This window comes from Ictalurus punctatus, unplaced genomic scaffold, assembly GCF_001660625.3.
Source record: "Ictalurus punctatus breed USDA103 unplaced genomic scaffold, Coco_2.0 Super-Scaffold_100068, whole genome shotgun sequence".
NCBI classification, from domain to species: Eukaryota; Metazoa; Chordata; class Actinopteri; order Siluriformes; family Ictaluridae; genus Ictalurus; species Ictalurus punctatus.
The window spans coordinates 10,398-11,006 of NW_026521091.1; the positions used below are offsets into that span (position 1 = coordinate 10,398).

The 609-nt window shown below is 48.9% G+C and overlaps 1 non-coding gene across 1 annotated transcript; it reads left to right on the top strand.

Annotated features, from left to right (window-relative positions):
• The first annotated feature begins 392 nt into the window (after positions 1–392).
• Positions 393–465, top strand: trnav-cac (transfer RNA valine (anticodon CAC)). The gene has a single exon. It is a non-coding gene; the product is annotated as a tRNA-Val (tRNA).
• Positions 466–609: the final 144 nt, after the last annotated feature.

Genomic DNA, 609 nt, shown 5'->3' on the forward strand with positions numbered 1-609 from the left:
ACACGGAGAGACCGCATGTTCTCACCTTTTCGCCCCTGTTCACGGGTCAAACGTGCCCTGTTGCATAATGACGTGTTTACAAACAGCAAAGAGAGCACTAAGAACTCAAGTGGGAAGCAGAAAGAGTCGTAGGAGGCCTGCAGAGAAGCCTATGGCACATTCTGTTGACCAACTCATTCTCAGGTAGGTGATTCCTTCGTTTTGTGCCAACTACCATAAAGTACCTGGAGAAGCTCCAAGCTACAACCCGTGGACGGGCCAAGAATTGGAGCCGGGTCAACTGCTTGGACTGGAGCTATGCTCACCACTATACCACCAATGCCACGCTGCACCATTCAGCTCTGGTGAACAAAGTGTATGTATGTGCACCACCAAAGTGCCACCGCACCGTGGTTTCTGTAGTGTAGTGGTTATCACGTTTGCCTCACACGCAAAAGGTCCCTGGTTCGAGACCGGGCAGAAACAAGCTAGAAATTCTGAACTTTGCTTTAATGACTGAGCGGTTGTCATCACTGTAGGATCAGGTCCTCTAGGAACAGCCAGAAAGCGAGACCTCCTTTACAGAGGAGATTTCCTTCTTTTGTAGCAAAGCAGTTAATATTTGCTTAC